General features: G+C 39.7%; 1 long non-coding RNA gene across 1 annotated transcript; it reads left to right on the top strand.

Annotated features, from left to right (window-relative positions):
• Positions 1-523: 523 nt before the first annotated feature.
• LOC136144043 (uncharacterized) lies at positions 524-25,763 on the top strand. Its single transcript, XR_010658470.1, has 3 exons — positions 524-1,569; positions 2,484-2,544; positions 23,818-25,763. It is a non-coding gene; the product is annotated as an uncharacterized lncRNA (long non-coding RNA).
• Positions 25,764-26,237: the final 474 nt, after the last annotated feature.

Raw genomic sequence — 26,237 nt, 5'->3', positions numbered from 1 at the left:
AAATATTGCCAACCAGGGAAGCTCATTAGAGACTCAATACCTAGATTTTTTTTTTTTTTTTTTTACTGAGAGCTTATCATATGGGCACCCCTGCCTGGCATGTACCCGGATTTCAAACTCCCAGAAGGAATGCAGACGGTTGCATAATTATATTGTGTGTAAAAACAGTTGAGACACAGTGAACCGCTCATATCAGTCAATGGTGGGAATTCTCCTGGAATCCAAGCTCCCAGATGCCAATGAAGGGCCAACCTTGGCAGCTGTCCTTTTTAAGTATAAGCAGTCAGGAGTGCTATGTACTCTTCTCTGCACAGGCACAAGTCAACTCATCTAAAAATTCTAGAGGTAACGTACTAAATAACTTCTTATATATTGCCTAAAGAAATAATCTACTTACATTTGTGATCATTCATTAATATTAGTATTAATTCTCCCAAAATAAATGATGCTAGTATAAATTTAGCCTATTCATCCTACTGTTACTATGCATGCTAAATTGCTTATATCTGACTCTTTGCGACCCTATGGACTGTAACCCACCAGGATGCTCTGTCCATGGGATTCTCCAGGTAAGAATACTGGAGTAGGTTGCCATGCCCTCACCCAGGGGATCTTTCCCACCCCGGGATTGACTCGCATCTCTTAGGTTTCCTGAATTGGCAGGAGAGTTCTTCACCACTAGCGTCACCTGGGAAGACCTCATTCTACTATATTTATCAAGAATTTCAGAATTTAAGTATTAAGGTTTTCAAATTTGAACAAGAACTTATCCGTCATCATTTAAATGGAATTTTACTATTTTACGTGTTATTTTCCAATGAAGGGTGCCGATTTGACTAGTCCTGTATTTGACAAGGGGGATAGTCCATCCATTGATGTGCCATTTCATAGCACACAGAAATACTGAATATTATGGATTACATAGTGTGATTAACTTGATCCTGATTTATTCTCTTTTGAATTCCAAGTACCCCAGGAGAAAGTAGCTATTAACCTTCAGCTAGTTACTATTTCAGCATATGAAGAACATTTGTTAAAGAAAAGCACTTACATATCTCATTATGTTTCCCATTTCTGTGCCAAGGGAACGGGCAAAGAAATATTTAAGATGTGCTACTAAAGCACTGTTACTATTAAGGATATAACTGCAGGATGTAGGTTGATTTCAGATTCTGACCCATGATGAGTAAGCAACAGGTTTGAGGAATTCAGACAGATATTAACATTCTGACCCACAGGAGTTTACAAAGAAATGGCAGGGCATGTGGGAAACCCTGGAGAAGCCGACTGCCTCCTCCCAACATGTGCAAACCCCTTCACACTGTAGAAGCAGTAACAGTTTGGGGGATGAGAAAAGAGGGTATTTTTTTATTTCTTGCTAAAAATGCCACTTATAGATGGGTGTGAAAAACCCTTTGCTTTTAGTGTAGACATCTAACCATTCATCATTCATATATTTGGTGTCTCCTCTGTAGCACACATACCGAGTTAAGGATACTGAGGAGAATGACATTGGTCATGCCCTTGAGGAGATAAGATTTCCTGTGGCAGTGATTTTGAAATTACAGGGTGAGTACAAACAGGCTGAGGAGTTTGTTTCTACCCATAAACATTTAGATATTGGTTGGAGTGTAAGTGAAAGATTAGCCATTTATTAATAATTGTTGGAGTTGGATGATGTGTATATTTGGGTTCATTATACCATTGTCCTTTTTATTTGTGTGAAAATTTCCATATAGATTTATATTTTATTTTAAAAATTATATTATGTTAAAATTTTTTTAATTTTATAAAATTATAAATAATTTATAATTTTAATTATATATAATTTATAATTGTATTACATTTATTTTTTTTTCAGTTGATAGCAAATTTTATTTTATTTTATTTATTTATTTTTTTAAATTTTATTTTATTAGTTGGAGGCTAATTACTTCACAACATTTCAGTGGGTTTTGTCATACATTGACATGAATCAGCCATAGAGTTACACGTATTCCCCATCCCGATCCCCCCTCCCACCTCCCTCTCCACCTGATTCCTCTGGGTCCTCCCAGTGCACCAGGCCCGAGCACTTGTCTCATGCATCCCACCTGGGCTGGTGATCTGTTTCACTATAGATAATATACATGCTGTTCTTTTGAAACATCCCACCCTCACCTTCTCCCACAGAGTTCAAAAGTCTGTTCTGTACTTCTGTGTCTCTTTTTCTGTTTTGCATATAGGGTTATCGTTACCATCTTTCTAAATTCCATATATATGTGTTAGTATGCTGTAATGGTTTTTATCTTTCTGGCTTACTTCACTCCGTAAATAATATTTTAAAAATTGTATTTTCTTTTTAAAATTTTACTTTAAATTTAATTTAATTTTTATTTTATATTGGAGTATAGTTGATTTACAATGTTAGTTTCAGATGTACAGCAAAGTGATTCAGTTATGCATATATATATCTCCATATGTATATCTCCATCCTTTTCCAGATTCTTTTCCCATATAGGTTATTACAGAATATTGAGTAGAGTTCCTTGTGCTGTACAATAGGTAAGTTGGTTTTTTTATTTCCTGATAATTTACCATGTTTTACTAAAAAATTAAAAAACATTAGCATTTTTAGTCTGTAAATATATTTGTTCTTACTTCAAGATGGGAGACCAGGGTACACCATAGAGCAATTTTTATCATACAGCTGACCTAAATCATACATACTACCATAATTAAAGTATACTTTCAGCCAGATGATGTGCTTTTTATATTCTGATTAGTGATACATGAATTGGTAAGCAGCTTGTTCCATAATAGGCAATAAAAGATGCTTGATTGACTCTAACAAATTTCTAAAAGTAGTTTTACATACAAATCATTTGGAAAAACTAATTTGACTAAAATATTTAAAACATTTTAAAAGAAACTGACCATAAGACTGAGGGATATGTTAAGATGAACAGAATAAATAATCTAAACATTAAAACTCTCCCAAGTCATGGTATACATTTGAAGACAGGAATCATACTCTAATATATGTGAAACATGAATAATGTTGTAAAATAATAAAATAAAAGGATCATCCTTTAAAGTGCCTTATTATAAGTTATGTAATCATTACTAAAACGTCAAACAATAAAACTGAATATTGAATGAATGAATGGCGAAATAAATAAATAGGTGGTTTTTCTTTAGCCTCAGTTTAAGAGTCACACAACTAATTGTCCAGCAGAAATGCGCTTTTGAACTCCATAAAATTTTTCAATTTGACAGTCTTTTAAAAAATTAGCAGGCCCCAAAATACTGCATGTACATTGTCCCATGCCAATAATTGACTAGAGCTGAATGTAATTACCCACTTTGTTTGCTCAAGATAACTTTTGTCAGTTTTTACCTTTTCTTTTCCTTTGCTGCTGTTTTTCTTTCTCATTGGCTTCTTGCTCAATGAAAGCTACCATGTGGTTAATCTGCTATTTCTATTAGCACCGCACAGGCCTGTGGCAAACACAGAATTAGCCTAGAAAATAATGGGCTAAGTTTGATGGGCCAGATGGAAGAAAGGGCAGACAGAAACTCAACAAAGGTCTCAGCTTCCTTGCTTTATGACTCTGGATTCTGCATTTGCTATTTTTGAGTTTCTCTAATGCTAATTTATATTATTCTTTCACAGCTTCTATACTTTTCTTAATTTCTTTTAGCTTGATTTGAAATATTAGATTTTACAGTTTCACATTTGGTCAGCATGTCTTTTTGAAGTGTTTATGTCACGGTTTGTGAGAATTTTATTCTGCGCCTTCTCTTTTTTCTGATGAAAATTATGCATGAGAGTTGTCCAGCTTTTTTCTTTGCTTATTTTGAAAATAAGTTTTTCCTTCTTTTATAAGAGAGGAAGTCCAATGACAGTTTTTCTAGCTTCCCTGTTTCAGGACTTTTTCTATTGTTTTTGCAGAGTAATAAGAAAATAATAGCTTCTTTCAGCGATCTGCCTCTCATTGCCTTTTTTATTTTTTTAATAAGGAAGCAATGCACCATTTAACAAGGGAGAATTCTTTAAAACAGGGAGTATCGCAATGAAAAGCTGAGAGAAGAGTGGAATTTTAATCAAAGGTACAACTGAGTTTAATGATCCAAAACATGACTAGTTCTCCTCTAGAGTTACAGCCATAACTGTAAAAAATACTGCGTTGTCTAAATAACTGTTTCATAGACATTAGAGCAAAGTGAAGGAAAAATTTTGTAACTATATAATCCAGAGGTGGTCTCACTCCTTCTCAGAGTATTTTTAACTTTTCAGACGTCATTTTTCCTTTCTTCCACCTCCTCCCTCCACTTTTGCTTAAAATAAATTTCCTAAGCGACGTTTGTCAGTATTTTCTCTTACATAATCTCAATACTAGATTATCAGTTATTTGGCAAAGTTTTTCATGAAGCTATATATATTATCCAAGACTTTGAATTGCATTCTCTGAAATTTTGTTGAGAACTGAGTTAAAATTACCTAGTTTCTAAAAAATACTTTATATACACATTGTTTATTAGTTCAGTTCAGTCGCTCAGCTGTGTCTGACTCTTTGTGACCCCGTGGACTGCAGCATGTCAGGCTTCCCTGTCCATCATCAACTCTGGAGCTTACTCAAGCTTAGGTCCATCAAGTCGGTGATGCCATCCAACCATCTCATCCTCTGTCTTCCCCTTCCTCCTCCTGTCTTCAATCTTTCCTAGCATTAGGGTCTTTTCCAATGAGTGAGATCCTTGCATCAGGTGGCCAAAGTATTGGAGTTTCAGCTTCAGTATCAGTCCTTCTAATGAATATTCAAGACTGATTTCCTTTATGGTGGACTGGTTGGATCTCCTTGCAGTCCAAGGGACTGTCAAGAGTCTTCTCCAACACCAGAGTTCAAAAGTATCAATTCTTCTGCACTCAGCTTTCTTTATAGTCCAACTCTCACATCCATACATGACTACTGGAAAAACCATAGCTTTGACTAGACAAGCCTTTGTTGGCAAAGTAACATCTCTGCTTTTTAATATGCTGTCTAGGTTGGTCATAGCTTTTCTTCCAAGGAGTAAGCGTCTTTTAATTTCATGGCTGCAGTCATCATCTGCAGTGATTGGGAGCCCCCCAAAATAAAGTCTATCACTGTTTCCATTGTTTCCCCATTATTTGCCATGAAGTGATGGGACCAGATGCCATGATCTTAGTTTTCTGAATGTTGAGCTTTAAGCCAACTTTTTTACTCTCCTCTTTGAATTTCATCAAGAGGCTCTTTAGTTCTTTTTCACTTTCTGCCATAAGGGTGATGTCATCTGTGTATCTGAGGTTATTGATATTTCTCTTGGCAATGACTCCAACTTGTGCTTCATCCAGCCCGGCATTTTGCATGACATATTCTGCATATAAGTTAAATAATCAGGGTGACAATATACAGTCTTGATGTACTCCTTTCCCAATCTGGAACCAGTCTGTTGTTCCATGTCCAGTTCTAACTGTTGCTTCTTGACTTGCATACAGATTTCTTAGGAGGCAGGTCAGGTGGTCTGGTATTCCCATCTCTTGAAGAATTTTCAATTATAGTTTGTGGTGATCCACACAGTCAAAGACTTTGGCATAGTCAATAAAACAGAAGTAGATGTTTTTCTGGAACTCTTTTGCTTTTTTGATGATCCAGCAGATGTTGGCAATTTGATCTCTGGTTCCTCTGCCTTTTCTAAAACCAGCTTGAACATCTGGAAGTTCATGGTTCACATATTGCTGAAGCCTGGCTTGGAGAATTTTGAACATTACTTTGCTAGCGTGTGAGACGAGTGCAATTGTGCAGTAGTTTGAACATTCTTTGGCATTGCCTTTCTTTGGAATTGGAATGAAATCCAATCCTTTTCCAGTTCTGTGGCCACTGCTGAGTTTTCCAAATTTGCCGGCATATTGAGTGCAGCACTTTCACAGCATCATCTTAGAGGATTTGAAATAGCTCAACTGGAATTCCATCACCTCCACTAGCTTTGCTCGTAATGATGCTTCCTAAGACCCACTTGACTTCACATTCCAAGATGTCTGGCTCTAGGTGAGTGATCACACCACTGTGGTTATCTGGGTCATGAACATCTTTTTGTGCAGTTCTTCTGTGTATTCTTGCCACCTCTTCATGACTACAATTGACATGTAGTTTATGTCTGCTCAACTCTTGTGTTGGACTATAATATTTAGCTGTATACAGATTTAGGAGTTCCTCTGACTGTTGTAACAGAACTGCTTATCTTATGACTGTTTTCTCTTTTGGGAGCATGTTAGGCTTTCTATGTTGTATCCTAATAAAGTTTACCGGTTGAGGCTCTTTGCTAAGGTCATGTTGATGTAAATTTCAAGCAGCATCTCCTCTCAAGGGGACAAGTCCTTTCCACTGCCAGGTTCCTGGGAGAGTGGAGGGATTGAAGCCCTTAGGACTTAAGCAGGTTAGAGCAAGGGTGTCAGTGCAAAGATGACTCAAGTTCTGTGCGGAGAGGCTCAGTAGACAACGAAGTAGGCTTCCGTGCCTTCTTACCAGGTTTCCCTGATAGCTCAGTTGGTAAAGAATATCCCTGCAGTGCAGGAGACCCTGGTTCGATTCCTGGGTTGGGAAGATCTGCTGCAGAAGGGATAGGCTACCTAATCCAGAATTCTTGGGCTTCCCTTGTGGCTCAGCTGGTAAAGAATCTGCCTGCAATGCAGGAGACCTGGTTTGATCCCTGGATTGGAAAGATCCCCTGGAGAAGGGGAAGGCTAACCCACTCCAGTATTCTGGCCTGAAGAATTCCATGGAGAATTCCATGGACTATACAGTCCATGGGCTCACAAAGAGTCGGACATGACTGAGCGAATTTCACTTTGACGTTTTTCCCTGCCTTCTTAGATCTTGTGCCCAGTTTGATCCTTTGAAGACTGGTGAGTACCTTGGTGATAGGGTCATATTTGACTCAGCAGGTCTCAGAATTGTAATGAGCTAATTAAAAATGTCCTCCAGTGGAACCATGAGACATTGCCCAGGTTAGGAGGCTGAATGGTCCAAGGTCATGAACTAGCTGTGTGTGTGTGTGTGTGTGTGTGTGTGTGTGTGTGTGCACGCGTGCGCATGTACTCAGGGTCACTCAGTTGTGTCTGAGTCTTTGCCACCCCATGGACTGTAGCCCACCAGGCTCCTCTGTCCATGCGCTTCTCCAGGTAGGAATACTGGAGTGGGTTGCCATGCCCTCCTCTAGGGGGATCTTCCTTATCCATGGATCAAACCTGAGTCTCCTGCATTTGAGGCAGATTCTTTACTGTCTGATCCCCCAGGGGAGCCCCCAGGGTGCTATCAATATCTACCAAATCTGGTGGAACAGTGACAAGAATAAAGCAGAGAAAAAATTCTGAAGACCATGGCCAAAAATTTCAAGTGAGGGAGGAGCAGGGAAGGATGCCGCGTAATGGTGAGTTGACCTGGTGGGGCCCTGAGGCCCTGTACTGGGAGCATGCGCTGCGACCCCTTTCACCAGCCACCGCGCACACTGCAGAGGCTGGCAGCTGCTTAAAGGGGCTTCTCTCTGAAGCATCCTTTCAGAATACGATTCAGAAATCTTTCTCATTCTTCTCAGTCCTTCCAATCTGCCACCCTCAGATTTTATCTCTCAGATGATTTCATCATTCATTTCACCGAGAAAATAGAAATCATCTAATAGAACTTTCTCAAATTCTTGACCTCACACCTACCAAATGACGTGCATCTACAACTGTGTCCTTCTTTTCTGCCTTTTTGATGGAAGAGATCTCATGGCTCATGTCTACAAGTAATTCCTTCACTTGGTTGCTGGCTTAAATGCCTCCCTACTTATAGAGGAATTCACTCATTTATTTAACAGATACCTACCAAACATCTACTTTGTAACAGATGCTTTGTTCCATTTTTTGAGTAACTGTTTTCTCTTCTGTATATTCAACTTCTCTCACTTCACTTGTTTCTTCCCTGTAGTGTTTAACTGTGCTCAATAGTCTCAATCAAATAGTTGATTTTTTTAAGCTAAAAATCAACTAAACTGAACCAAATTGAAAATCATCTCCTGTCCCCCTACCTCCTTCTTCAGCTACAAGCCTTTATTCTTCTCTGCACAGCCAAGCAAGCTCTAAAATTTTGTCTATACTTAGCATTTTAATGTCTGCATTTCTCATTCACTGTCCTGCTCTTACTAAAAGTACACTCTCTGTAGTCACCATTAACATGGCATGTGACTAAATATGGAGGGGGACCAATTCAGTCTTCACCTTATTTGATCTGTATGTACCTTTTTAAAATATGGACCACTTCTTTTTTTCCTGGGTTTCCATGCAAAACCACATTCTTCCTATGTCTCTGGTTCATCCTTCTTAGCCTTTTTGCATGCTACATTTTGGTCTGTAATTCCCTTAAATGTTGATGTTCTTCAGGGTTTCCTATACATCTCTTCTTCTCATTGTCAGCCCTCTGTGGCTGATGTCATCAGCTCTTCAGACTGAAATTATCATACACATCATGTAAGAAAAATGCTTTGACATGTGTTTAGACATGAAGTTGTTGGGATCACAAAGCCTGTTTTGTGTAAATAGGTCTATAAGGAGAAAGCCAAAATAAATGTTTTAATGAATCCCAATTAGCAATATATTTCATGCTAATTAAATACCAGTGAAGTGACAGAGCAGTTATTAGGTTTATTGTTAGTATCTTAGGCATCACAATGCTCGGTATATATCACAAAGTAGGAGTGTAGAGTCAGTTCTTACAATAAACATTCTAACAGATACAGTTTCATGCAATACTGATGTAGTTGATAAAGGTATTATCATAACAAACATGAAAAATAAACTGCAGAATCTATTGTTTTGAGTTAATGTTACTTTCTGAAGGAGAAGATGATGATGGTAATCCTTTTGCAATTAAAAATAGCATATCACAGAAAGGTTCTTTTTGTCCTGAGCAAACTGCCCAGGGATTCATATTTATGATACAGAACCTGCATATATAAATTGGACATGGCCTTCTCCCCACTTGGTTAGTGCTACATACGCTTGCATTTTTGATATTTGAATTATAACCGCTTGCCTTCTGCCTTGGAAAATCATCTTCTGTGAGGACTGTATTACTTGTGCCCCTTTTGCTTGTCCAGTGGCATATATACCAGCAGGAAATGTCATACAAGAGGACAGCAAGATCAGGGCATTTCTTCTCTGCTCGCTCCCTTCTCTATGCTGGATCTTTGGCAGAAGCTGCTCTCTCCACCCCCAGTTAGTCCCCTACATGTGAACCTTCAAGTTGTGAAATTCCAAAGACTCAAACATGCATCTACACGTCCAATGCCATGGCAAAGGTGAGTGAAACTGCAGCTTGCCCTCCATCTCCTGTTGCTGATGGTCTCTCAGCTCTGCCATCTCCCAGTCAGTAACTTCTCTCCAGGCAGTAACTCTTCTTGTCAGTTCACACAGTGCCAGTCCCTGTATGCCAGCTGTCATACTGTGGTTGTTTAGTTGCTAAGTCTTGTCTGACTCTTTTACGATCCTATGGACTGTAGCCCACCAGGGCCCTCTGTCCATGGGATTTCCCAGACAAGAATACAGGAGTGGGTTGCCAACTGTACTTCTCAAGGTACTGCATTGTAAGATTAAAAAAATTTTTTTTAATTTTTTGCTTATTTTTTATGCATTATTTGTGGAAGAAATATTATAAACCCATTATAGTACAGTAAGATAGTGTTAGTTGGGTACCTAGTCTAACTGTGCTTGACTTATGAACAAATGGACTTATGAACCTGCTCTTGGAGTGGAACTCATTCATATGTAGATTTACTGTATAGGCTCTGCTGGGCAGTGCTCCCTTCAAGTTCCATTAACACCATTTCCTACTCTAGATTTTTCAGTCATAGGTGTAATATGGGTTCCCCACTGCTCTAAGTCTCTCAGTTCAGCTCAGTTCAGTCGCTCAGTCGTGTCCGACTCTTTGCGACACCATGAATCGCAGCACGCCAGGCCTCCCTGTCCATCACAAACTCCCAGAATTTACTCAAACTCATATCCATCGAGTCAATGATGCCATCCATCCATCTCATCCTCTGTCGACCCCTTCTCCTCCTGCCCCCAACCCCTCCCAGCATCAGGGTCTTTTCCAATGAGCCAACTCTTCACATGAGGTGGTCAAAGTATTGGAGTTTCAGCTTCAGCATCAGTCCTTCCAATGAATACCCAGGACTAATCTCCTTTAGGATGGACTGGTTGCATCTCCTTGCAATCCAAGGAACTCTCAAGAGTCTTCTCCAACACCACAGTTCAAAAGTATGACTTTTTAAGCACTCGGCTTTCTTCACAGTCCAACTCTCACATCCATAAATGACCACTGGAAAAACCATAGCCTTGACTAGACAGACCTATGTTGGCAAAGTAATGTCTCTGCTTTTTAATATGCTATATAGGTCGGTCATAACTTTCCTTCCAAAGAGTAAGTGTCTTTTAATTTCCCAGCTGCAATCACCATCTGCAGTGATTTTGGAGCCCAAAGAAAGTCTGACACTGCTTCCACTGTTTCCCCATCTGTTTGCCATGAAGTGATGGGACCAGATGCCATGATCTTAGTTTTCTGAATGTTGAGTTTTAAGCCAACTTTTACACTCTCCTCTTTCACTTTCATCAAGAGGCTTTTTAGTTCCTCTTCACTTTCTGCCAGAAGGGTGGTGTCATCTGCATATCTGAGGTTATTGATATTTCTCCCGGCAATCTTGATTCCAGCTTGTGCTTCACCCAGCCCAGCGTTTCTCATGATGTACTCTGCATATAAGTTACATAAGCAGGGGGACAATATACAGCCTTGACAAAATCCTTTTCCTATTTGGAACCAGTCTGTTGTTCCATGTCCAGTTATAACTGTTGCTTCCTGACCTGCATATAGGTTTCTCAAGAGGCAGGTCAGGTGGTCTGGTATTCCCATCTCTTGAAGGATTTTCCACAGTTTATTGTTATCCACACAGTCAAAGGCTTCGGCATAGTCAATAAAGCAGTATATGTTTTTCTGGAACTCTTTTGCTCTTTTGATGAACCAGCAGACGTTGGCAATTTGATCTCTGGTTCCTCTGCCTTTTCTAAAACCAGCTTGAACATCTGGAAGTTCATGGATCATGGTTCTCCAAGTCTGGCTTGGAGAATTTTGAGCATTACTTTACTAGCGTGTGAGATGAGTGCAATTGTGCAGTAGTTTGAGCATTCTTTGGTATTGCCTTTCTTTGGGCTTGGAATGAAAACTGAACTTTTCCAGTCCTGTGGCCACTGCTGAGTTTTCCAAATTTGCCGGCATATTGAGTGCAGCACTTTCACAGCATCATCTTTCAGGATCTGAAATAGCTCAACTGGAATTCCATCACCTCCACTAGCTTTGTTCGTAGTGATTCTTTCTAAGGCCCACTTGACTTCACATTCCAGGATGTCTGGCTCTAGGTGAGTGATCACGCCATTGTGATTATCTGGGTTGTGAAGATCTTTTTTGTACAGTTCTTCTGTGTATTCTTGCCACCTCTTCTTAATATCTTCTGCTTCTGTTATGTCCATACCATTTCTGTCCTTTATTGTTCTCATCTTTGCATGAAATGTTCCCTTGGTATCTCTAATTTTCTTGAAGATATCTCTAGTCTTTCCCATTCTGTTGTTTTCCTCTATTTCTTTGCATTGATCGCTAAGGAAGGCGTTCTTATCTCTCCTTGCTATTCTTTGGAACTCTGCATTCAAATGGGAATATCTTTCCTTTTCTCCTTTGCTTTTTGCTTCTCTTCATTTCACAGCTATTTGTAAGGCCTCCTCAGACAACCATTTTGCCTTTTTGCATTTCTTTTCCATGGGGATGGTCTTGATCCCTGTGTCCTATACAATGTCACGAATCTCTGTCCATAGTTCATCAGGCACTCTGTCTATCAGATCTGTTCCCTTAAATCTATTTCTCACTTCCAGTGTATAGTCATAAGATTTGATTTAGGTCATACCTGAATGGTCTAGTGGTTTTCCCTACTTTCTTCAATTTAAGTCTGAATTTGGCAATAAGGAGTTCATGATCTGAGCCACAGTCAGCTCCCCGTCTTGTTTTTGCTGACTGTATACAGCTTCTCCATTTTTGGCTGCAAAGAATATAATCAATCTGATTTCTGTGTTGACCATTTGGTGATGTCCATCTGGAGAGTCTTCTCTTGTGCTGTTGAAGAAGGTTTTTGCTATGATCAGTGCGTTTTGTTGGCGAAACTCTATTAGCCTTAGCCCTGCTTCATTCTGTACTCCAAGGCCAAATTTGTCTGTTACTCCAGGTGTTTCTTGACTTCCTACTTTTGCATTTCCGTCCCCTATAATGAAAAGGACATCTTTTTGGGGGGTTAGTTCTAAAAGGTCTTGCAGGTCTTCATAGAACCATTCAACTTCAGCTTCTTCAGCGTTACTGGTTGGGGCATAGGCTTGGATTACCATGGTATTAAATGGTTTGCCTTGGAAACGAACAGAGATCATTCTGTCATTTTTGAGACTGCATCCCAGTACTGCATTTCAGACTATTTTGTTGACCATGATGGCTACTCCATTTCTTCTAAGGGATTGCTGCCCGCAGTACTAGATATAATGGTCATCTGAGTTAAATTCACCCATTCCTGTCCGTTTTAGTTTGCTGATTCCTAGAATGTCGACATTCACTCTTGCCATCTCCTGTTTGACCACTTCCAATTTGCCTTGATTCATGGACCTAATGTTCCAGCTTCCTATGCAATATTGCTCTTTACAGCATGGGACCTTGCTTCTATCACCAGTCCCATCCACAACTGGGTATTGTTTTTGCTTTGGCTCCATCCCTTCATTCTTTCTGGAGTTATTTCTCCACTGATCTCCAGTAGCATATTGGGCACCTACCGACCTGGGGAGTTCCTCTTTCAGTATCCTATCATTTTGCCTTTTCATGCTGTTCATGGGGCTCTCAAGGCAAGAATACTGAAGTGGGTTGCCATTCCCTTCTCCAGTGGACCACATTCTGTCAGCTCTCTCCACCATGACCCGTCCGTCTTGGGTGGCCCCACATGGCATGGCTTAGTCTCATTGAGTTAGACAAGGCCGTAGTCCCTGTGATCAGATTGGCTAGTTTTCTGTGATTATGGTTTTAGTGTGTCTGCCCTTTGATGCCCTCTCGCAACACCTGCCATCTTACTTGGGTTTCTGTTACCTTGGGCATGGAGTATCTCTTTATAGCTGCTCCAGCAAAGCGTAGCTGCTGCTCCTTACCTTGGACGTGGGGTTGCTCCGCTCTGCCACTGCCCTCTCAATTACCCTGTTGTTCAGTTGCTAAATCGTGTCTGACTCTTTGTGACCCCATGGACTGCAGCATGCTAGGCTTCCCTGTTCTTCACTATCAGTTCAGCTACTTTCTTTCTTTTTTTTTTTTTTTAAGATTTATTTAAGAGTCTCATGCTCTACCGATTGAGCTAGCCGGGCTAAGATTTATTTAATTTTCTAATTAATATTTGGTTGTGCTGGATCTTTGTTGCTGTGTGAGGACTTTAGTTGCAGTGAGTGGGGGCTACTCTTCCTTGTGGTGTGCGGGCTTCTCATTGTGGTGGCTTCTCTAATTGCATGGAGCATGGGCTCTAGATTGAGGGTTCAGTGGTTGGGGTACATGGATTTAGTAGCTCCACAGCATGTGGGGTCTTTCTGAACCAGGGATCCAACCCACATTCCTGGTATGGGCAGGCAGAATCCTAACCTCTAGACCATCAGGGAAGCCCTCTTGTTCAGCTAGTTTCTTCTTAACTGTTTTCTCTAGTATAGTATCTGTTTGAGTACAACCTGTACAGATATGAGTAATGGCTCTTGTTTGAATCAAAATTCTCCTACTTACAAACCATGACCCTAAAAAAAAAACTTAATGTTTGTATGACTCAGTATTCTTATTTGTAAAGTGAGGATAATAATAGTTATCTCATATGATTTTTGTGAGGAACCTTGGTGCAGAATTGAATATTCAACAGATGATGGCCATTATTATTACTTTATTTTTAGATCCATGCATAATAAACTTGTGACAATGGCTGTTTCCAGAAAGAAATGTGTATCTGGGGAAGGGAGTGGAAGGGAGACTTACATTTTGGTGTATTTATCTATTTATACTTTTCAAACTCTCTACCCTCTATATACATTACCAGTTCAAAATTAAGATTGGTTTTAAAACTATTACATGTATTTTTGTTCATTTTAATCTCTATTATATTAGTGGCTTGAGTGATGCATTTTAAAATCAGCAAGGAAAATGTGGGATAATTTCCCATGATAGATTTAAAATAGATTTATTTTTAAGCTTTTTAGGGACCATTAGAAATACTAATTAAACAGGATTCATTTTTACAGGGGACGATTTTATTGCAGCATCAATAACATCAGTGTAAATCCACATAATTCTGAAGAACATAAATGTGAAATTTTACTCAATAATAAAAGAGTACACAGTGCAGGAAGTGATTAATCTCTCCATACTAATATCCTCATTCAAATAGTATTTCATAACTTGTGCTTGACTTCATATGTTTGGCTGGTGTGGAGCTGTCTGTTCTGAAAATGTGCATTAAAACAAATGTTCATTTTTAACCCTATGTTTCTTTCTTTTCACCCCTCAAATGGTTTTTATGATAACAGAGTTTTTCAGACCACTTGAGGCACTTCTGAATTATGCATTAAGACAAAAATGGGTATTATAAAATTATCCCAGCCTTATGGTAGAAGAAAAAAACTGTTTCCTCTGCAGAAATTTTTAACTTCCGAAACTGATTCTGTTCTTTGGCATTCAAGAGAACTCCAAACATGTTCATTCACCAGACTTCATTAATCACCTTCTGTGTGCCAAGCACTGTGCAACTGATTAGCAATCTTTTGCTATGCATTGTGTTCATTTTCTACAACATTATTCTCATTACTCACTTATTTGATGCCTCAATCACCTAATTAAAAATGTTGCTTTTATAATTCTTGCCATCCATTTATCTATCAAGAGCATTAAGAAGTAGCACCGGTATTTGGGGTGTTAGTTAGTTAGTTCAGTCACTCAGTCGTGTCTGACTCTTTGCGACCCCATGAATCAAGCAGCACACCAGACCTCCCTGTCCATCACCAACTCCCGGAATTTACTCAAACTCATGCCCATTGAGTCAGTGATGCCATCCAGCCATCTCATCCTATGTCATCCCCTTCTCCTCCAGCCCCCAATCCCTCCCAGCCTCAGGGTCTTTTCCAATGAGTCAACTCTTTGCATGAGGTGGCCAAAGTATTGGAGTTTCAGCTTCAGTATCAGTCCTTCCAATGAACATCCAGGACTGATCTCCTTTAGGATGGACTGGTTGCATCTCCTTGCAGTCCCAGGGACTCTCAAGAGTCTTCTCCAACACCACAGTTCAAAAGCATCAATTCTTTGGTGCTCAGCTTTCTTCACAGTCCAACTCTCACATCCATACATGACCACTGGAAAAACCATAGCCTTGACCAGATGGACCTTTGTTGGCAAAGTAATGTCTCTGCTTTTTAATATGCTATCTAGGTTGGTCATAACTTTCCTTCCAAGTAAATTAATAATTATCTCAATTTTTGTGAAGACATCTTAAACAATGTTAAAAGACAAGGTGCAGTTAATTTCTTTGACTATTCCATGAGTGTTTGGAAAAATCAACAACAAATGTATTCTTTTTGTCATGTTTCAAAAAGATAATGATAAACTGGAAGAAATATAGAAAATGTATATTGAACAAAATTTTATGCTTCCTAATATGTGGAGATTCTATGATTTGGCCTTAATTTTAAAAATAGACCAAAAATATGATCACCAAATCCTCTAAAACAACACAGATGCTCAATAGATATGTAAACATTCTTCCTTGCTATTCCTTTCTGTTGTTTTCCCATTCCTTATTTTCCTGATTTCTAGACTTTACTTTATTCCTTCTTTACTTATTATTTCCTTGGGTTTTTCCATAACATTTTTTTCTAGCTTTTTTTAAGTTGAAGTCTTAGTTAATTTTTTTCATTCATTGTTTATTTTTTATTTTGGTAAGTATACTTTAATCAGGCTTTCCTGGTAGCTCAGATGGTAGTGTCTGCCTACAATGTGGAAGACCTGGGTTTGATCCCTGGGTCGGGAAGATCCCCTGGAGAAGGAAATGGCAACCCACTCCAGTATTCTTGCCTGGAAAATCCCATGGACTGAAGATCCTGGTAGGCTACAGTCCATGGGGTTGCAAAGAGTTGGACATGACTGAGCGACTTCACTAATACTTTAGTCAATACATTTATCTTTATTCTATAAGTTTTGACAGACAATTCTTTTTTAAACTTAATTCTATACATTTTAAATTTTCTTTTTAATCAGGATTATTCAATGCCATGTTTCTTACTTTCCAGATATATGGATTTGTAAACCTTTGTTCTCAATTTCTAATTAACTTGAACACTAATCAGGAAACATATTGTATATAATAGCAATCCTTTGGAATTTATGGGCTTCCTGGGTGATGCGGTTCATATCCATTTTTTAGCTACTTTCACAGGTGTTTTATAAAAAAATTTGTATATCTATTCATTTATTCATTACATATATTTAAACTGTAAATCATATTATTAAAATTTATAAATTTGTTTATATTTAGTTTATTTAACCTTATAGTATCTGAGAATGATTTGTTAAAATCACTATTTTTTTTCTGTCATTCTTTTTGTTGCTGTTTTTTTTGTATCTAACAGCAATTTAGGGTGTAAATGTTTAAGTATAATATCATCTTCTTAATACTTATAATGGCAGGTATTTCTTCATGACCCCCTTCATTACATTAAGTTCTATTTAATCTGACACTGAAACCACAACCCTGATTTTCTTTTCATTCATGTATGCCTAGTATATTTTCTTCTATTTATTTTCAATTGTTTGTATATCCTTTTGTTTTAAAGGTGATTCTGTAGACAACATATTTTCTGGACCTTTAAGTCTTTATCTTTTGATCTATTAGAGTAACTAACTTACATTTACTATAATTACTGTATGGAGTTACTGTAGCCATACTATTTTAAGTTTTCTAATTACCACACTTTTATTTTGTTACCTTTCTCATCTTTTTCTCTTTTTATTCCCTTTCCTTTCCTACTAGATAGATCAATATTCTACTGACTTGAAAACCATACTTTTTATATCTCGTTTTCTAGTAACTATCCTTTATTTATTTCCTCTCTCTTCATCTCCATCTCCCAAATTTGGGAACACTTTTGTTATTTTTTTCCAGTGTGAAGAGCAACAGAAACTGACTCTGAGAGCACATAATATTCAAAACCTTTTGCCTTTGCCAGGTTCTTAACTTTCTAAACCTGAAAGCTAAGAATGGACTCTTTTCTTATCTGTATTCTGCTGTGTCATCATTTTCCTGAATAAGCAATACTTATGTTGCCTGTGTTGGAAAAGGTCACAGGGAACAATAAGGGGAAGGTCCTGATAGTATCTGAAATTGTTATTCAGTCATAAACATTGGTGCTCTGCTTACTATCTCCAGTCAAAATCTACCACAATTTTGGAAAAGAATTCTGTTATTTTCTAGTATTTTTAATTAGCTGATGGATATAATTAGTACATATAGCTGAAAGTAGCTAATTGGATCATTTTGGCATATCGCCTCTGTGATATTAAAAATCCCCTCTTTAACTTTAGATTCTTAAATTCTCATTTGCCATTTATTCAATTCATTTATTCACTCAATATTTCAGTTCAGTTCAGTTCAGTTGCTAAGTTGTGTCCAGCTCTTTGCTACCCCATGAACCGCAGCACTCCAGGCCTCCCTGTCCATCACCAACTCCCGGAGTTTACTCAAACTCATGTCCACTGAGTCAGTGATGCCATCCAATCTCATCCTCTGTCCTCCCCTTCTCCTCCTGCCCTCAATCTTTTCCATCATCAGGGTCTTTTCCAATGAGTCAGTTCTCTGCATCAGGTGGCCGAATTATTGGAGTTTCAGCTTCAACCACAATCCCTCCAGTGAACACCCAGGACTGATCTCCTTTAGGATGGACTGGTTGGATCTCCTTGCACAAGGGACTCTCAAGACTCTTCTCCAACATCACAGTTCAAAAGCATCAATTCTTCGGCACTCAGCTTTTTTTATAGTCCAACTCTCACATCCATACATGACCACTGGAAAAGCCATAGCCTTCACTAAATGGACCTTTGTTGACAAAGTAATGTCTCTGCTTTTTAATATGCTGCCTAGGTTGGTCATAACTTTCCTTCCAAGGAGTAAGCGTCTTTTAATTTCATGGCTGCAATCACCATCTACAGTGATTTTGGAGCCCAGAAAAATAAAGTCAGCCACTGTTTCCACTGTCTCCCCATCTGTTTGCCATGAAGTGATGGGACCAGATGCCATGATCTTAGTTTTCTGAATGTTGAGCTTTAAGCCAACTTTTTCACTCTCCTCTTTCACTTTCATCAAGAGGCTCTTTAGTTCTTCTTCACTTTCTGCCAGAAGGGTGGTGTCATCTGCATATCAGAGGTTACTGATATTTCTCCCGGCAGTCTTGATTCCAGCTTGTGCTTCCTCCAGCCCAGCATTTCTCATGATGTACTCTGCATATAAGTTAAAAAAGCAGGGTGACAATATACAGCCTTGATGTACTCCTTTTCCTATTTGGAACCAGTCTGTTGTTCCATAGTTCATCAGGCACTCTGTCTATCAGATCTATTCCCTTAAATCTATTTCTCATTTCCACTGTATTTGATTTAGGGTATACTTGAATGGTCTAGTGGTTTCCTCCACTTTCTTCAATTTCAGTCTGAATTTGGCAAAAAGAAGTTCATGATCTGAGCCACAGTCAGCTCCCTGTCTTGTTTTTGCTGACTGCATAGAGCTTCTCCATTTTTGGCTGCAAAGAATATAATCATTCGGATTTTGGTGTTGACCATCTGATGATGTCCACGTGTAGAGTCTTCTCTTGTGTTGTTGGAAGAGGGTGTTTGCTATGACCAGTGTGTCTCTTGGCAAAACTCTATTAGCCTTTGCCTTGCTTCATTCTGTACTCCAAGGCCAAATTTGTCTGTTACTCCAGGTGTTTCTTGACTTCCTACTTTTGCATTCCAGTCCCCTATAATGAAAGTCCTGTATGCAGGTCAGGAAGCAACAGTTATAACTGGACATGGAACAACAGACTGGTTCCAAATAGGAAAAAGAGTACATCAAGGCTGTATATTGTCACCCTGCTTTTTTAACTTATATGCAGAGTACATCATGAGAAACTCTGGGCTGGAGGAAGCACAGCTGGAACCAAGACTGCCGGGAGAAATATCAATAACCTCAGATGTGTAGATGACACCACCCTTCTGGCAGAAAGTGAAGAAGAACTAAAGAGCCTCTTGATGAAAGTGAAAGAGGAGAGTGAAAAAGTTGACTTAAAGCTCGACATTCAGAAAACTAAGATCATGGCATCTGGTCCCATCACTTCATGGCAAACTGATGGGGAAACAGCGGAAACAGTGGCTGACTTTATTTTTCTGGGCTCCAAAATCAATGCAGATGGTGATTGCAGCCATGAAATTAAAAGACGTTTACTCCTTGGAAGGAAAGTTATGACCAACCTAGGCAGCATATTAAAAAGCAGAGACATTACTTTGTCAACAAAGGTCCATTTAGTGAAGGCTATGGCTTTTCCAGTGGTCATGTATGGATGTGAGAGTTGGACTATAAAGAAAGCTGAGTGCCGAAGAATTGATGCTTTTGAACTGTGATGTTGGAGAAGAGTCTTGAGAGTCCCTTGGACTGCAAGGAGATCCAACCAGTCCATCCTAAAGGAGATCAGTCCTGGGTGTTCATTGGAGGGACTGTGGTTGAAGCTGAAACTCCAATACTTTGGCCACCTGATGCTAAGAGCTGACTTATTTGAAAAGACCCTAATGCTGGGAAAGATTGAGAGCAGGAGGCGATGAGGACAAAAGAGCATAAGATGTTTGGATGGCATCACTGACTCAATGGGCATGGGTTTGGGTGGACTCCGGGAGTTGGTGATGGACAGGGAGGCCTGGCATGCTGTGATTCATGGGGTCCCAAAGAGTCAGACATGCCTGAGAGACTGAACTGAACTGTTGTTCCATGTCCAGATCTAACTGTTGCTTCCTGACCTGCACACAGGTTTCTCAAGAGGCAGGTCAGGTGGTCTGGTATTCCCATCTCTTGAAGAATTTTCCACAGTTTATTGTGATCCAGACAGTCAAAGGCTTTGCCATAGTTAGTAAAACAGAAATATATGTTTTTTCTGGAACTCTTTTGCTTTTTAAATGATCCAGCAGATGTTGGCAATTTGATCTTCGGTTCCTCTGCCTTTTCTAAAACCAGCTTGAACATCTGGAAGTTCACGGTTCATGTATTGCTAAAGCCTGGCTTGGAGAATTTTGAGCATTACTTTACTAGCGTGTGAGATGAGTGCAATTGTGCGGTAGTTTGAGCAGTCTTTGGCATTGCCTTTCTTTGGGATTGGAATGACTTTATTAATACCCTAATAAGTGTCAGCTACTGTAGTTTCAGCTGGAATAAAATACAGCACAAAACCAATAATCCTTTCTCTCAAGATGCTCGCCGCATGGGGGGGTGGGGGGGCGGGGCGGGACACAGATAAATCACCCAGTAATTATAAATGTAATAAGAGCTACAGTAGTAAATGTAGTTAAAAAAAAAAAAAAGAGGGCTAGTAACTCTGACTGGGGAAGTAAGAAATAACTTCACAGAAGACATGACTCTTAGCTTGGGTCATGAACAACAGATGAGTATTTCCGTTGTGAGAGATGAAGGAAATTCAAGTTGTGGGCTGCAGGAAGCAAGGGCAATCAGGGAGAAAAAGAAACTCATGAAGCCCCATGAAGAACTGAGCATATAATACATCTGGGAATCGAAGGATTATTTGGCTGAGGGAATGGGGGGACCATGTCAGCAAATATAAGACTAGAAAGATTTGTGCTTTGAGCTCTAGGAAATATGTATCTTCAGTTAGAGATTTTTAAGCAGGGAAGAAAAAGTAGATGTCTGGGGAGGGCACAGAATGCAAGAGAGAGAAAAGAGAGAGAGAGAGAGAGAGAGAGAGAGAGAGAGAGAGAGAAACAAAGAGAGCACACTAGTGCCTGGAAGAAAGGAAACCAGCTAAGAGAATGCAATGAATCTTTCCAATCTTATATGCTAGCTTGGGCTCTTATAATTCTCATGTAGTATAATTTTTAAACTAGGATTTGACTGAATGTTACAGCTTCTAATCAATGCTGAAAACATTATAATATTGGGTTATTAGAGGAGTACTGTAAAAAAATATATAAGGTAAATTTTCAGATACATTGGTAATGGTGCCTATAGGGCTATTTAGTAGGTACTTCTTCAGATTGTCAGAGATGCTTCTCATGAACATATGCTTGAGGGGTAGCAGTGGAAGTGGAAGGTTTAGGGGTGTCAGAGGGTGATTTATTACCCCACCATTTAGTAAACATCATATACGTGCAGATTTTTGGTATAATACCCATCAAACATTTTAAATTGTATCTTCATCCTCTTGTCCTTTTCTCAATTCAAATGGTCAAACTATAACTGAACACTTTTTAATGTGCATACAATTCTCTAAGTTTCTGCAGGCGATACAATGATAGTAAGAAAGTAATAGTTTACCATGTAGTTCATTCATGCAATAAACCAAATGTATAAATGATAATGTGTGTGTGTCTTACATCGCTTCACTTGTGCCCGACTCTGTGCGACCCCATGGACTGTAGCCTGCCAGGCTCCTCTGTCCATGGGGATTCTCCAGGCAAAAACACTGGAGTGGGAAGCCATGCCCTCCTCCAGGGGGTCTTCCTGACCCAGGGATGGAACTGGAATCTCTTATGGCAGATGGGTTGTTTACCACTAGCACCACCTGCTGCCACCTGCTGCTGCTGCTAAGTCGCTTCAGTTGTGTCCGACTCGGTTCGACCTGGGAGACCATAAATGATAATAAAACAAGTTATGTAAGATAAGATAAGATATCTTATATACCATAGTATAAAAACCTTACTGAACAGGATAGAATAGATTTACAACAAGGCAGCAAACAATTCCACAATCCCGGTGGCTTAACAAAGTGAGAAACGTTTATTTCCCACTCATAGGAAGTGTGCTGTGTGCCTGGGAGGTTCTCCAGGACAGCTGTCCTCCATGTGCTGATGCTATGATCACAAGGAGCCTCCATGGTGGACGTTTCCACCATGATCACTGAAGGGGAAGAGTCAGGCTGGACAGCAAGAGTGAGCTGGGGCCTGGACTACTGGCCATAAATGCTTCTACTCAAGATGTGACCCAAGCCACTTCTGATCACATTTTCCTGCCAAAACAAATCTTATGATTTTGCCTGTCTTCCCATGTGTCAGGATACAGAGAGGAAGAGGATCAGATATTGGTAAACAGTAATAATGCTCATTAATGCATGATAAGATAAACATCACAGGAAAAAGTCACAAAGAAACAGCTGAGGGCATGCCAGAGTAGGAAGCAATCACACTTAAGATGTTATGTAATAAAAGACAGTTCTTCTATGTTTCTGTCAATAAGTAGGTGTTGTTTATTGTATTGTGTTCTTTCACCAGTAGGAAATGGCCTGCCGGGGCTCCAAATTCAATCCTAGCTCCCAAGCTTGTTGATTTGATAGAATCCACAAGATTTCTGTGCTTTCCCCAGATCTTTGTTCTTTTCTTTCTCTTTTATAGATCTCAAAGATGTGGCCTAGGGAAATGGGATCTGTATAAGAGTTTCTGATAAGGTTCTAGAATGTTTTAATCACATTCCAAGAACTTTTCTCTGCTTCTTAGACATGGTTCTACTTTGCACAAAGGTGTGGTGGTGTGAGTAAACCAGATGAGTAAATCTAACCAATTAATAATGTCTTTATCTTGGGGCTTAAATTCTATTTATGAGAGCTATCAGGGTGCACCCAGAAATTCAGCATAGGAATAATAATCGATCATTGTGATCCTACATAAAGTATAAAAATAGTCCCAGAACTTTAAAAAAGTGAGAATACCATTAAACTGAAAAAAAAAATGAGAGAGTGAGAGAGAAACCTAGATTTTCATTTTTCCTGTAAGTTCTTTGGAGAAAATTGAGAACTTTCAGTGTTTTCCCTACTTCTTTTGTTTACTATTTACCTCTTAATTATAATTCAATGAGTGAAAAGAACAAAAGTCCAATTTGCTTTTAAAAAAAGAACCTTCTTTCTTTTTAAAAATTAGAATGATCAGATTATCCCTAGAATGTTTTTTGTGTTCCTTGGAAATATATTGACATATTACTGCATATAAAAGGGTGAGATAGCTCTGTACTAGCTCTGAACTGGGTAGATACAATGAATAAAATGGAACTTTTCCATATTTTAAGAAATTGGCTGCACTAAAAGCTACGAAGATGCATGTTTGTCATACCATGTTATATCTTAAAGTGAAATTGGAGTTAAAAATACTTTATCGTGATTGTGTTTGCACACAGTTTGCATGCAACTCTGTTTCCTTTCAGAGAAGTGGTAAAGCAAAATAAGTACAGGGAGATTTTTAAAAAGATAATTCTGAAATACTATTGACAAGCAGTGCAGGTCGCTTTGACTTGAGCAGTAACTGTTGATCAGCCATCCCAGGGCAGGTGGTGGGGGTGTAGTTCTGAAGAGGAGGCAGGAAATATGTTCGCCTTGGACATGGGCTAGGTAGAAGCACGGGTGGAAGTGGTAGTGCTGGCTCTATAGGAAGCTTTGGAGCATTTTCTGCTTTGTCATTACAGGCTGCTGGAGGATGTCATGGCTCTCACCTGAGAGCATGCAAGAGCATATCTGAAGACCAACCAAGTTGTGGATGAAACCTGGGTCTCCTGCATTGCAGGCAGATTCTTTACTGTCTGAGCCTCCTGGGAAGCTGCAAGATGGACAATAAAGTGTGCCTGTTAGTTGCTCAGTCACGTCCAACTCTGCAATCCCATGGACTGTGGCCTGCCAGGCTCCTCTGTCCATAGGATTCTCAAGAATACTGGAGTGGGTTGCCATTTACTTCTCCAGGGGATCTTCCTGACCCAGGGATTGAACCCGGGTATCCTGCATATTCTTTACCATCTGAGCCACTGGATGGACAATACACTCATTCAAACAAAAACATGGGGGGAGACCTCGGAGGAGAAAGTCTTGAATCACCTTTAGCATCCTAGTGAGGAAGCTGATGAGAGTGTGGGTTGTGCCAGAAGTCATAGGAGAAGGCCAAGGGAATGTTGGTGGAGCTAGTCTGGCAGATAGAGAAAAGCAAATTATCCTGAAGGAAGGTTAACATTCACAGCTGATGGACTGCACTCAGTATGAATGTTGGTGCAGCTAGTCTGGCAGATAGAGAAAAGCAAATTGTCCTGAAGGAGGGTTGACATTTACAGCTGTTGGACTGCACTCAGTTAGTAAGAATGCGTTGACACCTGGAGGAAACTGAAACAGCTCTTCATTTTCTCTATTCTGTTTTTATATGTATTTTTCTTTCACTCACACAACAGTCTCCCCTGGGCTTCTGTGGGAGACCTGGGTTCCCTCCTTGGGTTGGAAAGACCCCCTGGAGTAACCCACTCCAGTATTCTTGCCTGGAAAATTCCATGGATAGAGGAGCCTGGCAGGCTACAGTACTTGGGGTCCCAAAGAGTTGGTCAGGCACAAGCACAATCTCCCCTAGGGTCAGTGATTGGTGACTTTGATATGGGTGTAGATTGTCAAATGTATTTGGTTCATAAAAAATAACTTTTGTTTGGGAACTGCTCTCACAAGGGAAACAGGACTTAAAACTTTTTTTCAGTTTATTTTTGTTAGTTTGCGGTGTTTTTGAAATGTTGGGCAAGGCCTGTATTTTGCTGTTACCATGTGACCGGATTGTTTTCTGGAATTTTGAAGACTTGGGATCACAATCTTCCAACTTTAGACATGCAGTGGAAGGCCCTACTTGGATGTAGTGGGTGAAGAATGTAGGAATGAGAGTGCTTTGGATAAGACTGGGAAAAATCAAAAGACAGATGGACGGGGAACATGGTGGGAATATATTTTGGAACTTGAATACCTCTGTGAGAGAAAGGGAGAGCTATGTTTTGAGGCACATTGTCTTGTGTAACCTGTCAGGTGTGTTTATTTAGACAACCCATTCCAAACAGATACGGGGTAATAATATTTAAGCATTTTGAGTGAGGGGAAGTGGGTTGAGGAGGCAGCAAAGATATAATCTTACAATAACCCTCTCTTAGCTCCTTCCTTGGTAGCTCAGACAGTAAAGAATCTGCCTGCAATGCAGGAGACCTAGGTTTGATCCCTGGGTTGGGAAGATTCCCTTGAGGGGGACATAGCAACCCACTTCACTATTCTTGCCTGGAGAATCCCGATGGACAGAGGAGCCAGGCGCGTTTGCGAAAAGTCAGATGCGACTGAGCGACTGAGCGCAACCCTGACCCTAAAGGACAAAGAATGATGGGGTACACTTTACTCTTGTAATATTCTCACACAATAGAGAGGTTTAAGAGAATGGCATCAAAGAGACAATCTACCAAGAGCCTTGAGAAAGGGAAAAGCGTATCAGAGCCAACAAAGTTCCTTCTAGGTCACCAGGGTAGTAGATCTGATTAGGGCTTGAGGTCAAAATCAAACGTGTAACAAGTGTTCATTTCCCTTGAAAAACAAAGACCTAAAAAACCTTCCTTTAAAAAAAATATTCTTTGTTCAGATGACCAAAGCCCCTGTGTGTGTTAATAAAAGAATCATAAATAAATTTCTTTTGAAACGGAAAAAAATTAATCATAATTGCGTGAGTTAAAACATGAGTATTTTTTGAGATTATTAGGAAATAAGATTCAGAAATCATGTAGACTTTAGAAAGAATTGAAACCAAGCAAATACGATTACTTAAAAAAAAAAAAAAAAAAAAAGAAAGTCTTAGGGTCCCATTGAGAGTGGTCCCCTCTCCAGGGGGCAGCAGAGACGCCCAAAAGAAGACGGAGATCTCGGCGACCAGAGAGAGGACGAGTTGGTCCGGGCAGGGCCGGCGCTGGGCGCAGGAGTGCTGCCCGAGGGGCGGGTTGGAGGAGCGGTCGGGACCGTGGCCGGAAAAAGAGGCAAAGAGGTGACTTCTCAGATAAGCTTTCAGAGACGACGCTCTCCGCCCGCCCGCCCGTCCGGAGGCGGGGTGGCAGCC

Source organism: Muntiacus reevesi, chromosome 11 (genome assembly GCF_963930625.1).
Source record: "Muntiacus reevesi chromosome 11, mMunRee1.1, whole genome shotgun sequence".
NCBI classification, from domain to species: Eukaryota; Metazoa; Chordata; class Mammalia; order Artiodactyla; family Cervidae; genus Muntiacus; species Muntiacus reevesi.
Note: the sequence above shows the minus strand (reverse complement) of the source record. Positions and strands in the feature narration are given on the sequence as shown.